Consider the following 17,265-nt stretch of genomic DNA (forward strand, 5'->3'; position numbering starts at 1 on the left):
AACCCTTAGCTTGGTCCCCAAAGTCCTGAGTCACTCCTGGTGCATCTCCCTGTCTGAGTTCTTCTCCTCCGTTTACCCTTACTACTACTCATGTCCAAGGTATTCCTCATGGGACACATAAGAGTGAAGATATCGGATATGTCCCTTGGTCTGCTTGCATTTTCATTTGGAAATCAACTTCTTTATCATCATCTTCATAATCATCTTTATCCACTAGCCCTTAAAAGGGTATCTCAGCTCCTTCCACATTGCTGCTAGAGTGGGCATCACATGCTATTGAAGTTGGCTGTTCATTTTCATCTGAATAAAGAGCATTACTCAACATGACTCTCCCCATGTCTATGGCATGTAGCATTAACTAATGATAACAAGGAGTGCTGACTAGGGATCTTTCTTTAGGGGTAGCGATCATGCATAGTCACTCTCCATGAAGCCATTGAAAAAGTTTATAAGGTAATGTCAGGTAGTCAGAGCATTCATTCCTTAGGACTGGTGTTTCAGGACACTAGTAGATAAGGACATGAAAGCAAAACACATCCCTGCCTTGGCAAATTACCTGGAATTGTGACTTTCCTTCCCTTCTTCCTTCCTTCAGCTTCCAAGCTGACCAAGCACCAAATACCTACCTTACACCAGAGAAACCATAGGTAACAGAAGCTAAGAATGGACCCTCTCACCCAAGGATTTCCAACCTCCCAGAGACCTAATGGGAGACAAGAGTCATCGCTGTTGATTGAGATCTCTAGAAATGTCAGTGGAAATAGAACACCTTGCTCTCTCTGGAGAAATGTTGGTCTAAAGAATGGTATACAGAACATCGTTTTCTTTTCTCTTTGTATAGAAGGTGGAAGTTGGAAAGAAACAGAAAAGACCACCTGAGTTCATGATCAGTCTAACAGCAATCTTCCTTGTTCCTTCTAAAATCTTACTACTTAAAGCCATAGGACTCATATGTCATGAGAATGATGTTGCTGCTTCAGTGAAGTCAGCTTCTGTGACGTCACAAAGCTCTGAGGTCCTAGCAACCAGTCCTCACCAAACCACGCCTCATCACTTCACTAGGGTCGAGTAGTTCTGGGTCACCCAGGAGCTCCAATATCACTCCAAACCGTTGGACCACTTGGGTATTTCCCAAGACAGTTTGTGAAGCGATTTGGGGTCACCTTGTCCATGGCCAAATTTGTAGTCCTTGACCATGACTGTCACCACCACCACTCTAGACTCCTGAGAAGGGCAAGAATCCACAATTCCATCTTACCCACGTAAGGTCAAGGAAATGTCAGGAGTAAAACAGCCTCACACTGGGAACTCCACGCCATACACATGTTCATGGTCCTCAGACCCTATGAGGATGCTTCTGACGAGGAAAGCACACCCTCCTTCCAAGGAAAGCTCAGAGTTAACACGCGAAATCATATCAAAGACATGTCTGGAGTCTTCACAGTGAGAACACGAGATCTTCTTGCATCTCCAGAAATCGTGCCATACATGCCTCCCCATTTTCCCAGCTGACCAAACATTAAAGCAGAACCTACACCCTGGAAGCTTAGTCCCAGGACGGACTCAACTGTTTGGAGCTCACAGGAGCAAGCACGGAGCATGTTTTAAGAGAGCCATTCCCATGTGAAGCCATTGGAAAAGACTTTTGGGCCAGTTCCAGGAATACAGCGTGAATCTACAAAAGGTCTCTATCTTCTCTGTATTCGAAATGCTCATTCTCGTATCTACCCTGAAGCTAATATCTTTAGGAAAAGAGATCATGGAGTGCGCAAGTTCTGGCACTTGAGAGAGTCTCAGGTGTGTGTGACATGCCCTCTGGGGTTGTGTTGTGGCTGTCCACTCTCCTGTGGGTTCGTCCTCTGCAGAGGCTCTCCTTGCCTTCCATTCAGAGTGTTTGGTGTCTGGGTCAAATATGGTGAGGTTAAGCTTCGTGGGTCCAATGTGCCTGTGAAACGTGACTTTCAACCCACTCCAAAAACATAAGGCCTCCTGAATTCTGTGGTCAGGTGAGAGGATGTGGGCAGGGCTTTCTTCTAGTCCCCTGCAGGATTTTCTGTTTTCCTGGGACTAAGCAACGTGCCTGAAGAATGCATTCCCAACAGTGTTCCAGGCTTGGGAATCCGTGATTGGAGTTTGGGAAGCTAATGTCCTCACCGTCCTGCCTGTGGCCACTTCTCAGTCTTGATGCTCGCGTTCGTAGAACCCAAGTATCTTTCGTGCCCATCGAGGCATCTCCACTAACAGTGCCCATCATGAATGCACACAAAGAAATTATAATGTTACTACGGTGTTCACAGGTATTTCTCTCATCACAGTTTACAGGTTGTCTGCACCTGGTTGCTTGCTGCTGTCTTCTCCAGGAGATAAACAGTGCTCTCTGGACTCTCTGTCTACGAAGCATGCTGATCTGGAATTCTCTGGCCTCAAGCCCCTTGAGTTGCAAGAACTCATGTCATTCAGACACTCTCCTTTTCGCCGCCAATTGCTATGGTTCAAAATTCAAATTGTGGGTTCTAAGTGTGCTCCTCTCTACTGGGCCTTTGTCTTTGGCCATGGCTCCCTGCCTTCTGAAGCACCAACTGTACAATTCTCACTTAAGCCCTCTACACAATTCTCCCATGGTCTCTGTGACTTCTTCTCTCTTTCACTGTGGAGTGTGATTCCAGACTTCAGGTCAATTTATGCCATGTTTACATTGATATAGTCATCTTCGGTTTGTGCAGATGACTGAAGACAAGCCTGGAGCTACCAGACACTTCCACCATCTCCCTGTCCTCCAAATGCACTGTGGACTCTTATGGAGCCATATGCAAAAGGCATTCTTGCTCCTTGTGACATTTGGCGGAAAAGGAGGGAGCATTGCACTGTGTCATATCTGTCAGTCACAGAAAGACAATTACCATAAGATTTCATTCACTCATGGAAGTAAAGAAACATGTGAAAAAGCAAGAATAAGGGACAGGCAATTAGGCTCTAACCAGGCACACAAAATTTGGTGTTTATTCCAGGAAGGCTAGTCAGAATCTGCGTTTCTTAATATGGATAAAAAGGGGATATTCAATGAAGGAAATGTTGCTGAAGGTGATGATATGTGGGTTTCCACTGTGTTTGAACGTGAATTGTGATCTGGCAAAGAGCAGCTTCATATCTCTTAAAAGATCACTTTTCGCATTATGTGAACCACACACACGCACTGACACTCGCACATGCACACACACAAACACTGAAAAAGTCCCAAGAAGTTAGGGAGTAAGTGAGGGATAGCACTCATGGAAGCAAAATTCAGAGAAAATAGCATAAAAAAAAAAGTTTAGAGAATCAAAGTAACAGACCATCCAATCTGGATAAGTTAGCTGCTTCTGTCCAGGAATAACGCCCCAAACCTAGGAGGAAAGCTCAGAGTTAACACCCGCAACCATACCAAAGACATGTCTGTAGTCTTCAACTGTGAGGACAAGAGTTCTTATTACAGCTCCAGAAGTCGTGCCATAAATGCCTCCCAATTTTCCCAGCTGTTGAAACATTAAAGACAGACCCTACACCCAAAAAGCTTAGGCCCAGGACGGACTCACCTGTTTGGAGCTCAGAGGAGCAAGCACGGAGCATGTTGGAAGAAAACCAATCCCCACATGAAACCATCGGAAAAGGCTTTCAGGCCAGTTTCAGGAATACAACGTGAATCTACAAAGGTCTCTGTCTTCTCTGTATTCAAAAAGCGTATTCTGATATCTACCCTGAAGATAATAACTTTAGGAAGAAGAGCTCATGGAGTGCCCAATGGCTGGCACTTGAGAGTCTCAGGTGTGTGTGACATGCCCTCTGGGTTTGTGTTGTGGCTGTCCACTCTCCTGTGGCTCGTCCTCTGCAGAGGATATCCTTGCATTCCATTCAGAGTGTTTGGTGTCTGGGCCACATATGGTTTGCCTGTGAAATGTGACTTTCAACCCACTCCACAAAACGTAAGGTCTGCTGAATGCTGTGGATAGGGGAGAGGATGTGGGCAGGGCTTTCTTTTAGTCCCTTGCAGGATATTCTCTTCTCCTGGGACTAAGCAACGTGGCCTAAAGAAGGCAGTCCCAACAGTGTTCCAGGTTTGGGAATCCGTGATTGCAGGTTGAGGAGCTAATGCCCTCACCGTCCTGAGTGTGGCCACTTCTCAGTCTTAATGCTGGCGTTCGTAGAGCCCAAGTATCTTTGGCGCCCATCGAGGCATCTCCACCAACACTGCCCATCACGAATGCACCCAAAGAAATATAATCTTACCGCTGTGTCAACAGGTATTGTCTCTGATCAAATTTTCCACACTGTCAGCTCCTGGTTGCTTGCTGGTGTCCTCTCCAGGAGATGCACAGTGTTCTCTGGAGTCTATGTCTGCAAAGCATGCTGATCTGGAATCCCCGGGCCTCAAGTCCCTTGGGTTGCAAGAACTCATGTCATTCAGACACTCTCTATTTCTCCACCAACAGCTATGTGTCAACATTCCAACTGTGGGTTCTAAGTGTTCTCCTCTCCAATGGGCCTTTGGATTTATCCATGGCTCCCTGTCTTCTAAAGCACCAACCGTCCAATGTTCCCATAAGTCCTGTCTACACCCTTCTCTCTTTTGCTGTGGAGTGTGATTTCTAGGCTTCCGGGCCATTTATGTCATGTTTCCATTGATGTCGTCATCAATGGTTGTGCTGACGGCTGAAGACAAGTCTGGAGCTCCCAGACACGTCTACCATAACCCTGTCCTCCAAATGTACTGCGGACTCCTATGGAGCCATAAGCAAGAAGGCATTCTTGCTCCTTGTGATATGTGGCAGAAAGGGAGAGAGCATTGGGCTGTATCATATCTGTCAATCACAGAAAGACAACTCCCATATGATTTCATTCATTCTTGGAAGTAAAGTACCATGAGAAAAAAAAAAAAAAAAAGGACATGCAATTAGACTCTAACCAGGCACACCAAATTCGGTGTTTGTTCCAGGCAGGCGAGTCAGAATCTGCTTTTCCAAAATTGGATTGAATGGGACATTTAATGCAGGAAATGTGGCCAAACGGGATGGAACGTGAGTTCCGAATGTGTTTGAAGGTGAATTGTGATCTGAAATAGAGCAGCTTCATATCTCTTAAAATGTCATTTTTAGCGTTTTGTGAAACACACACACACACACACACACACACACACACACACACACTTAAAAGAGTCCCACAGAATTTAGGGAGCAAGTGAGGAATAGCACTCATGGAAGCAAAATTCAGAGAAAATACCATAAAAAAACAAAGCTTAGAGAATCAAAGTAACAAAGCGTCCAAACTGGATACGTTAACTCCTGACCTATCAAGAATTAATTATATAATTAATTAATTAATTAAAAAACTTAACTAAAAGACCCTTACACACATAAGGGTGTGAATGTATTTGATACATCAAATACATGCATCAAATCCAACACTGGAGAGAAAAGAAAAAATACCAAGACACATATGCACTTCCATGATAAGATCATGATTCATATATATCTAACGTCTCAGGTTATGATGAAAGTTTTTGAAGCCATCTTCAAACATCTCCCACCACCCAGAAATCCAGGTTCAAATCAATTCCCTGGTCCACAATTCGAGACATTTAATGGTAATGTCGGCTTTTCTCATCTATTCCCAAAATGTAGGAAGAGGGAAGACTCTAATTTACAATGTCCAAAGACCCAATTCACATAAGGACCTTACAGGAAACCAATTGCATGCAATTTTAATCAGTAAGATAATAAAACTAGAATTCATTTTTCTTCGCTTTCCTTCTTCTTCTCCATGTGAAATGGCCTGTTTTGCTTTCTATTCACTATTTTTTCTTATATTCGGCAAGACCGCCTTTCATCCATCCTACGTTTTTTGACATAGTGTGCCCTGATTCTTTAATTGCATATACCACCAAGTGCTCATCCTCATATAATGTCACACCACCTCCATACCCATTAAGCAGTTCCCTCTTTATGGCAAGTCTTATGCTCCTGTAACCCTCAGCTTGGTCCCCAAAGTCCTGAGTCTCTCCTGGTGCATCTCCCTGTCTAACTTCTTCTCCTTCTGTTTTCCCTTACTACTACTCATGTCCACGGTATTCCTCATGGGCCACATAAGAGTGAAGCCATTGGATATTTCCCTTGATCTGCTTGCATTTTCATTTCGAAATCATCTTCTTTATCATCATCTTCATAATCATCTTTATCCACTAGCCCTTAAAAGGGTATCTCGGCTACTACCAGAGTTATGCTAGAGTGGACATGGCAGGCCATCGATGGTGGCCGTTCATTTTCAGCTGATTAAAGAGAGTTGCTCAACATGGATCTCCCCATGACTATGGCATGTAGCATTAACTAAAGATGACAAGGAGTGCTGACCAGGGATCTTTCTGTAGGGCTAGCGATAATGCAGTGTTTCACTCTCCATGAAGCCTTTGCAACGGTGTTTAAGGTAATGTCATGTAGACAGAGCCTTCATCCCTTAGGACTGGTGTTTCAGGACACTAGCAGATAAGGACAAGGACAGCACAATCCATCCCTGCCCTGGAAATGTACCTGGAATTGTGACTCTCCTTCCTTCTTCCTTCCATCACCTTCCAAGCTGACCAAGCACCAAAGGCAGTCCTTAAACCTGAGAATCCATTGGGATCAGAAGCTAAGAATGGACCATCTCACCCAAGGCTATCAACATCCCAGAGACCTAATGGTAGTCAAGAGGCCTCGCTGTTGATTGAGATCTCTAGAATTTGCAGTGGAAATAGGAATACCATGCTCTCTCTGGAGAAATGTTGGTTTAAAGAATGGTATAGAGAACATCATTTTCTTATCTCTGTATAGAAAGTGGTAGTGGGAAAGAAATGGAAAAGACCACCTGAGTTCATGATCAGGATAAAATGGCTCTTTCTTGTTCCTTCCCAAGACTTTCTATTTGTTTATTTATTTATTTATTTATTTATTTATTTATTTATTTTTCATTTATTTGTTTATTTACAGCATAACAGTGTTCATTGTTTTGGCATCACACCCAGTGCTCCCATGCAGTACGTGCCCTCCCTCTTACCCACCACCTGGTTCCTCAACCTCCCACCCCCAACCCCCCCCCCCGCCCCTACAAACCCTCTGTTTTTTTTTTCAGAGTCCATAGTCTCCCTTGGTTCATCTCCCTTTCCAGTTTCCCTCAACTCCCTCTCCTCTCCAACTCCCCATGTCCTCCATGTTATTTGTTATGCTCCACAAATAAGTGAGACCATATGATACTTGACTCTCTCTGCTTGACTTATTTCACTCAGCATAATTTCTTCCAGTCTCGTCCATGTTGCTACAAAAGTTGAGTATTCATCCTTTCTGATGGAGGCATAATACTCCATTGTGTATATGTACCACAACTTCCTTAGTCATTCATCCATTGAAGGGCATCTTGGTTCTTTCCACAGTTTGGCGACCATAGCCATTGCTGCAATAAACATTGGGGTACAGATGGCCCTTCTTTTCACTACATCTGTATCTTTGGGGTAAATACACAGCACTGCAATTGCAGGGTCATAGGGAAGCTCTATTCTTAATTTCTTCATGAGTTTCCACACTGTTCTCCAAAGTGGCTGCACTAACTTGCAATCCCACCAACAGTGTAAGAGGGTTCCCCTTTCTCCACATCCTCTCCAACACACGTTGTTTCCTGTCTTGCTAATTTTGGCCATTCTAACTGGTGTCAGGTGGTATCTCAATGTGGTTTTAATTTGAATCTCCCTGATGGCTAGTGATGATGAACATTTTTTCATGTGTCTGATAGCCATTTGTATGTCTTCGTTGGAGAAGTGTCTGTTCATATCTTCTGCCCATTTTTCGATATGATTATCTGTTTTGGGTGTGTTGAGTTTGAGGAGTTCTTTATAGATCCTGGATATCAATCTTTTGTCTGTACTGTCATTTGCAAATATCTTCCCCATTCCGTGGGTTGCCTTTTTGTTTTGTTGACTGTTTCCTTTGCTGTGCAGAAGCTTTTGATCTTGATGAAGTCCCAAAAGTTCATTTTTGCTTTTGTTTCCTTGGCCTTTGGAGACATATCTTGAAAGAAGTTGCTGTGGCTGATATCGAAGAGATTACTGCCTATGTTCTCCTCTAGAATTCTGATAGATTCCTGTATCACGTTGAGGTCTTTTATCCATTTCGAGTTTATCTTTGTGTACGGTGTAAGAGAATGGTCAAGTTTCATTCTTCTACATATCGCTGTCCAGTTTTCCCAGCACCATTTATTGAAGAGACTGCCTTTTTTCCATTGAATATTTTTTCCTGTTTTGTCAAAGATTATTTCACCATAGAGTTGAGGTCCATATCTGGGCTCTCCACTCTGTTCCACTGGTCTATGTGTCTGTTTTTATGCCAGTCCCACGCTGTCTTGGTGATCACAGCTTTGTAGTAAAGCTTGAAATCGGGTAACGTGATGCAGCCAGTTTTGTTTTTGTTTTTCAACATTTCCTTAGCAATTCAGGGTCTCTTCTGATTCCATACAAATTTTAGGATTATTTGCTCCAGCTCTTTGAAAAATACCGGTGGAATTTTGATCGGAATGGCATTAAAAGTATAGATTGCTCTAGGCAGTATAGACATTTTAAGAATGTTTATTCTTCCAATCCAAGAGCATGGAACAGTCTTCCATCTCTTTGTGTCTTCTTCAATTTCTTTCATGAGTGTTCTGTAGTTCCTTGAGTATAGGTCCTTTACCTCTTTGGTTAGGTTTATTCCCAGGTATCTTATGGTTCTTGGTGCTATAGTAAATGTAATCAATTCTCTAATTTCCCTTTCTGTATTTCATTGTTAGTGTATAAGAAAGCCACGGAATTCTGTACATTGACTTTGTATCCTGCCAGGTTACTGAATTGCTGTATGAGTTCTAGTAGTTTGGGGGTGGAGTCTTTGGGATATTCAATATAAAGAATCATGTCAGAGGGAGGAGTCAAGATGGCGGAGAAGTAGCAGCCTGAGACTACATCAGGTAGCAGAGATCAGCTCGATAGCTTATCTAAACATTGCAAACACCTACAAATCAAACAGGAGAGCAAAGAGAAGAAGAACAGCAACTCTAGAAACAGAAAATCAACCACTTTCTGAAAGGCAGGACTGGCGGAGAAGTGAATCTAAAATGACGGGAAGATAGACCGCGCGGGGAGGGGCCGGCTCCCGGCAAGTGGCGGAGCAACGGAGCACAAAATCAGGACTTTTAAAAGTCTGTTCCACTGAGGGACATTGCTCCAGAGGCTAAACCAGTGTGAAGCCCACGCGGGGTCAGTGTGGCCACAGGCCCCGCAGGGTCACAGAAGGATCGGGGGTGTCAGAGTATCGGAGAGCTCGCAGGTATTAGAATGGAGAAGCTGGCTGCAGAGACAGAGCCCAGGACTGAACTCTCAGCTCGGGGTTACCTTGAACTGGTCAGGGGCTGGGTGAGCTCGGAGCGCGGCTGGAGGCTGGGGATGCGGGAGTGATTGGGTGCTGTCCTCTGGGGGCGCACTGAGGAGTGGGGCCCCGGGCTCACGACTCCTCCGGGCCGGAGACTGGGAGGCCGCCATTTTCATTCACATCCTCCGGAACTCTACGGAAAGCATTCAGGGAACAGAAGCTCCCAAAAGCGACCCCGAGCCGATTACTTAGTCCGGCCGCCGGTAAGGGCGGTGCAATCCCGCCTCGGGCAGACACTTGAGAGTCACTACAACAGGCCCCTCCCCCAGAATATGAACAAAATATCCAGCCAGGATGAAGTTAATCTATCAAGGAGAAAGCAGGTTATATTCCTAAGACATCATAGCAATTCCAGAGGAGGAGAAAGCAAAGCCCGGACTCATGGCTTTCTCACCATGATTCTTTAGTCTTGCGGCTACTTCAAATTTTTTTTCTTTTTTCAATTTTTTTTTCTTTTTTCTTTTTTCTTCTTCTGCTAAATTTTTTAAAACTTTTACCCTTTTCTTTTTTAACGTTTTTTGACTAGTTCATCTAAATATATATATTTATGTTTTCTTTCTTTTTTATATTTTTTATTTTTTAAATTTTTTTCTTTTTTTTCCTTTTTTTTTCAGAACCTGTTTTATCCCCTTTCTCCCCCCCACAATTAGGGGTCTCTTCTGATTTGGTTACAGCGCATTTTTCTGGGGTCTTTGCCACACTTTTAATAGTTTATTTGCTCCTTCATATCATCTTATCTGGACAAAATGACAAGGCGGAAAAAATCACCACAAACAAAAGAACAAGAGACAGTACCGAAGGCTAGGGACCTAATCAACACAGACATTGGTAATATGTCAGATCAAGAGTTCAGAATGACGATTCTGAACATTCTAGCCGGGCTCGAAAAAGGCATGGAAGACAATAGAGAAACCCTCTCTGGAGATATTAAAGCCCTTTCTGGAGAAATTAAAGAACTAAAATCTAACCACGTTGAAATAAAAAAAGCTATTAATGAGGTGCAATCAAAAATGGAGGCTCTCACAGCTAGGATAAATGAGGCAGAAGAAAGAATTAGTGATATTGAAGACCAAATGACAGAGAATAAGGAAGCCGAGCAAAAGAGGGACAAACAGCAACTGGACCATGAGGGGAGAATTCGAGAGATAAGTGACAACATAAGATGAAACAACATTAGAATAATTGGGATTCCAGAAGAAGAAGAAACAGACAGGGAAACAGAAGGTCTATTGGAGAGAATCATTGGAGAGAATTCCCCTAATATGGCAAAGGGAAAAAGCATCAAAATCCAGGAGATGCAGAGAACCCCCCTCAAATTCAACAAGAATAGGTCCACACCCGGTCACCTAATAGTAAAATTTACAAGTCTTAGTGACAAAGAGAAAATCCTGAAAACACCCCGAGAAAAGAAGTCTGTAACATACAATGGTAAAAATATTAGATTGGCGGCAGACTTATCCACAGAGACCTGGCAGGCCAGAAAGAGCTGGCATGATATATTCAGAGCACTAAACGAGAAAAACATGCAGCCAAGAATACTCTATCCAGATAGGCTATCATTGAAAATAGAAGGAGAGATAAAAAGCTACCAGGACAAACAAAACCTGAAAGAATATGCAAACACCAAACCAGCTCTACAGGAAATATTGAAAGGGTCCTCTAAGCAAAGAGAGAGCCTAAAAGTAGTAGATCAGAAAGGTACAGAGACAATATACAGTAACAGTCACCTTACAGGATAATAATGGCACTAAATTCATATCTCTCAATAGTTACCCTGAATGTTAATGGGTTAAATGCCCCAATCAAAAGACACAGGGTATCAGAATGGATAAAAAAACAAAACCCATCAGTATGTTGCCTACAAGAAACTCATTTTAGATGTGAAGACACATCCAGATTTAACGTGGCAGGGTGGAAAATAATTTACCATGCTAATGGGCATCAGAAGAAAGCTGGGGTGGCAATCCTTATATCAGATCAATTAGATTTCAAGCCAAAGACTATAAGAAGAGATGAGGAAGGACACTATATCCTACTCAAAGGGTCTGTCCAACAAGAAGATCTAACAATTTTAAATATCTATGCCCCTAACATGGGAGCAGCCAACTATATCAACCAATTAATAACAAAATCAAAGAAACACATCAATAATAATACAATAATAGTAGGGGACTTTAACACTCCCCTCACTGAAATGGACAGATCATCCAAGCAAAAGATCAACAAGGAAATAAAGGCCTTAAATGACACACTGGACCAGATGGACATCACAGATATATTCAGAACATTTCATCCCAAAGCAACAGAATACACATTCTTCTCTAGTGCACATGGAACCTTCTCCAGAATAGATCACATCCTGGGTCCTAAATCAGGTCTCAACCGGTATCAAAAGATTAGGATTATTCCCTGCATATTTTCAGACCACAATGCTCTGAAGCTAGAACTCAATCACAAGAGGAAAGCTGGAAAGAACCCAAATACATGGAGACTAAACAGCATCCTTCTAAAGAATGAATGGGTTAACCAGGAAATTAAAGAAGAATTGAAAAAATTCACGGAAACAACTGATAATGAAAACACAATGATTCTAAATCTGTGGGACACAGCAAAGGCAGTCCTGAGAGGAAAATATATAGCGGTACAAGCCTTTCTCAAGAAACAAGAAAGGTCTCAAGTACACAACCTAACCCTACACGTAAAGGAGCTGGAGAAAGAACAAGAAAGAAACCCTAAACCCAGCAGGAGAAGAGAAATCATAAAGATCAGAGCAGAAATCAATGAAATAGAAACCAAAAAAACAATAGAAAAAATCAATGAAACTAGGAGCTGGTTCATTGAAAGAATCAATAAGATTGATAAACCCCTGGCCAGACTCATCAAAACAAAAGAGAAAGGACCCAAATAAATAAAATCATGAATGAAAGAGGAGAGATCACAACCAACGTCGAAGAAACACAAACAATTATAAGAACATATTATGAGCAACTCTACACCAACAAATCTGACAATCTGGAAGAAATGGATGCATTCCTAGAGACGTATAAACCACCACAACTGAACCAGGAAGATATAGAAAACCTGAACAGACCCATAACCAGTAAGGAGATTGAAACAGTCATCAAAAATCTCCAAACAAACAAAAGCCCAGGGCCAGATGGCTTCCCAGGGGAATTCTACCAAACATTTTAAGAAGAATTAATTCCTATTTTCCTGAAACTGTTCCAAAAAATAGAAATGGAAGGAAAACTTCCAAACTCATTTTATGAGGCCAGCATCACCTTGATCCCAAAACCAGACAAGGATCCCATCAAAAAAGAGGGGCGCCTGGGTGGCTCTGTGGTTTGAGCCGCTGCCTTCGGCTCAGGTCGTGATCTCAGGGTCCTGGGATCGAGTCCCGCATCGGGCTCTCTGCTCGGCGGGGACCTGCTTCTCTCTCACTCTCTCTGCCTGCCTCTCTATCTACTTGTGATCTCTCTCTGTCAAATAAAGAAATAAAATTTAAAAAAAAAAGAGAGAACTACAGACCAATATCCTTGATGAACACAGACGCAAAAATTCTCGCCAAAATACTAGCCAATAGGATTCAACAGTACATTAAAAGGATTATTCACCACGATCAAGTGGGATTTATTCCAGGGACGCAGGGTTGATTCAACATCCGCAAATCAATCAATGTGTTAGAACACATTAATAAAAGAAAGAACAAGAACCATATGATACTCTCAATAGATGCTGAAAAAGCATTTGATAAAGTACAGCATCCCTTCCTAATCAAAACTCTTCAAAGTGTAGGGATAGAGGGCACATACCTCAATATTACCAAGCCATCTATGAAAAACCCACCGCAAATATCATTCTCAATGGAGAAAAACTGAAAGCTTTTCTGTTAAGGTCAGGAACACGGCAGGGATGTCCATTATCACCACTGCTTTTCAACATAGTACTAGAAGTCCTAGCCTCAGCAATCAGACAACAAAAAGAAATTAAAAGCATCCAAATTGGTAAAGAAGAAGTCAAACTATCACTCTTCGCAGATGATATGATACTATATGTGGAAAACCCAAAAGTCTCCACTCCAAAACTGCTAGAACTTGTCCAGGAATTCAGTAAAGTGTCAGGATATAAAATCAATGCACAGAAATCAGTTGCATTTCTGTACACCAACAACAAGACTAAAGAAAGAGAAATTAAGAGTCAATCCCATTTACAATTGTACCCAAAACTATAAGATAGCTAGTAATAAACCTAAACAAAGAGACTAAGAATCTATACACAGAAAATTATAAAGTACTCATGAAAGAAATTGAGGAAGACACAAAAAAATGGAAAAATGTTCCATGCTCCTGGATTGGAAGAATAAATATTGTGAAAATGTCTATGCTACCTAAAGCAATCTACACATTTAATGCAATCCCTATCAAAATAACTTCCATTTTTTTCAAAGAAATGGAACAAATAATCCTAAAATTTATATGGATCCAGAAAAGACCTCGAATAGCCAAAGGAATATTGAAAAAGAAAGCCAAAGTTGGTGGCATCACAATTCCGGACCTCAAGCTCTATTACAAAGTTGTCATCATCAAGACAGCATGGTACTGGCACAAAAACAGACACATAGATCAGTGGAACAGAATAGAGAGTCCAGAAATCGCCCCTTAACTCTATGGTCAACTAATCTTCGACAAAGCAGGAAAGAATGTTCAATGGAAAAAGACAGCCTCTTCAATAAATGGTGCTGGGAAAATTGGACAGCCACATGCAGAAAAATGAAATTGGGCCACTTCCTTACACCACACACGAAAATAGACTCCAAATGGATGAAGGACCTCAATGTGAGAAAGGAATCCATCAAAATCCTTGAGGAGAATGCAGGCAGCAACCTCTTCAACCTCAGCTGTAGCAACATCTTCCTAGGAACAATGGCAAAGGCAAGGGAAGCAAGGGCAAAAATGAACTATTGGGATTTCATCAAGATCAAAAGCTTTTGCACAGCAAAGGAACCATTTAACAAAACCAAAAGACAACTGACAGAATGGGAGAAGATATTTGCAAACGACATATCAGATAAAGGGCTAGTATCCAAAATCTACAAGGAACTTAGCAAACTCAACACCCAAAGAACAAACAATCCAATCAAGAAATGGGCAGAGGACATGAACAGACATTTCTGCAAAGAAGACATCCAGAGGGCCAACAGACATATGAAAAAGTGCTCCACGTCACTCGGCATCAGAGAAATACAAATCAAAACCACAATGAGATATCACCTCACACCGTCAGAATGGCTAAAATTAACAAGTCAGGAAATGACAGATGCTGGTGAGGATGCGGAAAAAGGGGAACCCTCCTCCACTGTTGGTGGGAATGCAAGCTGGTGCAACCACTCTGGAAAACAACATGGAGGTTCCTCAAAATGTTGAAAATAGAACTACCCTATGACCCAGCAATTGCACTACTGGGTATTTACCCTAAAGATACAAATATAGTGATCCGAAGGGGCACGTGTACCCGAATGTTTATAGCAGCAATGTCTACAATAGCCAAACTATGGAAAGATCCTAGATGCCCATCAACAGATGAATGGATTAAGATGAAGTGGTATATATACACAATGGAACACAATGCAGCCATCAAAAGAAATGAAATCATGCCATTTGCGACGACGTGGATGGAACTAGAGCATATCATGCTTAGTGAAATAAGTCAATCGGAGAAAGACAACTATCTTATGATCTCCCTGGTATGAGGACATGGAGAAGCAACATGGGGAGTTAGGGGGATAGGAGAAGAATAAATGAAACAAGATGGGATTGGGAGGGAGACAAACCATAAATGACTCTTAATCTCACAAAAAAAACTGGGGGTTGCTGGGGGGAGGTGGGATTGGGATAGGGGAGGGGGCTATGGACATTGGGGTGGGTAAGTGCTATCGTGAGTTCTGTGAAGTGTGTAAACCTGGCGATTCACAGACCTGTACCCCTGGGGATAAAAATACATTATATGTTTATTAAAAAAAAAAATTTGTAAGGGGAGTCGAACCATAAGAGACTATGGACTCTGAAAAACAACCTGAGGGTTTTGAAGGGTCAGGGGTGGGAGGTTGGGGGAACAGGTGGTGGGTAATTGGGAGGGCACGTTTTGCATGGAGCACTGGGTGTTGTGCAAAAAGAATGAATACTGTTACGCTGAAAAAATAAATAAAATGGAAAAAAAAAGAATCATGTCATCTGCGAAGAGAGAGAGTTTGACTTCTTCCTTGCCAATTTGGATACCTTTTATTTCTCTTTGTTGTCTGATTGCCGTTGCTAGAACTTCTAATACTATTTTGAACAAGAGTGGTGAGCGTGGGCATCCTTGTCATGTTCCTGATCTCAACGGGAAGGCTGCAAGCTTTTTCCCATTGAGGATGATATTTGCTGTGGGTCTTTCATAGATAGATTTTATGAAGTTCAGGAATGTTCCCTCTATCCCTATACTTTGAAGAGTTTTCATCAGGAACAGATGCTGGATTTTGTCAAATGCTATTTCTGCATCAATTGAGAGGACCATGTGGTTCTTCTCTCTTCTCTTATTGATTTGTTCTATCACATTGATTTATTTGTGAATGTTGAACCAACCTTGCAAGCCAGGGATGAATCCCACCTGATCATGGTGGATAATCTTTTTAATGTGCTGTTGGATCCTGTTTGCTAGGATCTTGTTGAAAATCTTTGCATGCATATTCATCAGTGATATTGGTCTGAAACTCTCCTTTTTGGTAGGGTCTTTTCCTGGTTTGGGGATCAGGGTAATGTTGGCTTCATAAAAAGTGCCTGGAAGTTTTCCTTCTGCTTCAATTTTTTGGAAGAGCTTCAGGAGAATTGGGGTTATTTCTTCTTTGAAAGTTTGGTAGAATTCCCCAGGGAATCCGTCAGGTCCTGGACTCTTGTTTTTTGGGAGGTTTTTGATCACTGCTTCAATCTCGTTACTAGATATCGGTCTATTCAGGTTGTCAATTTCTTCCTGGTTCAATTTTGGGAGTTTATAGTTTTCCAGGAATGCATCCATTTCATCTAGGTTGCTCAGCTTATTGGCATATAACTGTTGGTAATAATTTCTGATGATTGTTTCTATTTCCTTGGTGTTAGTTGTGATCTCTCCCTTTTCATTCATAATTTTATTGATTTGGGCTTTCTCTCTTTTCTTTTGGATTAGTGTGGCCAATGGTTTGTCAATCTTATTGATTCTTTCAAAAAACCAGCTTCTAGTTTCATTGATACGTTCTACTGTATCTCTCGTTTCTACCTCATTGATCTCTGCTCTAATCTTGATTATTTCCCTTCTTGCATGTGGAGTTGGTTTGATTTGTTGTTGATTCTCCAGTTCTTTAAGGTGTAGAGACAGCTGGTGTATTCTGGATTTTTCAATGTTTTTGAGGGAGGCTTGGATGGCTATGTATTTCCCCCTTAGAACTGCCTTTGCTGTATCCCATAGATTTTGGACCGAGGTGTCTTCATTCTCATTGGTTTCCATGAATTGTTTAAGTTCATCTTTGATCTCCTGGTTGATCCAAGCATTCTTAAGCAAGGTGGTCTTTAGCTTCCAGGTGTTTGAGTTCCTTCTGAAATTTTCCTTGTGATTGAGTTCCATTTTCAAAGCATTGTGATCTGAGAATATGCAGGGAATAATGTCAGTTCTTTGGTATCGGTTGAGTCCTGCTTTGTGACCCATTCTGTGGTCTATTCTGGAGAAGGTTCCATGTGCACTTGAGAATAATGAGTATTCTGTTGTTTTAGGGTGGAATGTTCTGTATATGTCGATGAGGTCC

This window comes from Meles meles, chromosome Y, assembly GCF_922984935.1.
Source record: "Meles meles chromosome Y, mMelMel3.1 paternal haplotype, whole genome shotgun sequence".
NCBI classification, from domain to species: domain Eukaryota; kingdom Metazoa; phylum Chordata; class Mammalia; order Carnivora; family Mustelidae; genus Meles; species Meles meles.